Source organism: Choloepus didactylus, chromosome 7 (assembly GCF_015220235.1).
Source record: "Choloepus didactylus isolate mChoDid1 chromosome 7, mChoDid1.pri, whole genome shotgun sequence".
Classification (NCBI taxonomy): Eukaryota; Metazoa; Chordata; class Mammalia; order Pilosa; family Megalonychidae; genus Choloepus; species Choloepus didactylus.
The window spans coordinates 27,705,999-27,706,957 of record NC_051313.1 but is presented as its reverse complement, the minus strand read 5'-3'; positions in this window follow the sequence as shown (position 1 = coordinate 27,706,957).

Here is a 959-nt window from a genome sequence, read left to right as displayed (position 1 = left end):
TGCTTTGGTGCAATTTTAATGAAAAGAATAGCTAATAATGATAAAGCAAAAAAGTAAATTAATATCTAAAACATTTTCTGATATACTAAAATTCAAATTAGTGATATAGCCAAATATGAAACTAGTAAAGAAATGTAAATATTATGTAATAATGAATACTAAATATGAAAAAATCTTCAGCCACAGTGATATTCAAAAAAATTTAAACTTAAACAAGTTAACCATTTTAAACTTACAAAATTAGTTCTGTTTTAGAGCACACAGATTATTTAGAGTTGCATAAGATGCAATGAAATGATTACTCTTTTATACTGTAGTAAGGAGTACAAATAAGCAGAATCTTCCTGGAAAGGAAATTGGCAATATATATCAAAAAGTTTGACTCAGTAATTTCATTTCTTGGAATCCACTCTAAGGATCAGAAATGAATTAATGATTTATTATAAGGATGTTTACAGACAGGTTATTTATAAAATTAAAAAATTGGAAAACTTTCTAAATATTTAATAAGTTGAAGATTAAGTAAATTATAGTGCAGCCATACACTGTTAATATCAACCATTAAAAAAATAATGTTTCCTATGAAAGCTAAATTAATGTGGAAATGTTCACAAGGTTTTGAGTGGAAAAGTTTAAACACAAAATTATACACATTTATTCAATGTATGTTTATTGCATTTCTGTAATGTACTATGCATGATTATGTAGTAGGCATTATATATACTGATATCCCAATAACGGGTGATGAGATTTCATATAGATATATTCAATGTGCAGTAATTTAGGGAAAAAGGCCTCAAGAAAATTCACCAAAATGTTCACAATGGTGATATCTCTGATTAGTTTGATTGTGTGATTTTTATTTTCTTCTTTATACATCTATATGTTTTCAAAATTTCCTCAACAGGCATATATAATATTATTTTAAATATAGTTCTATAAAATTTAGAGAATTCAAT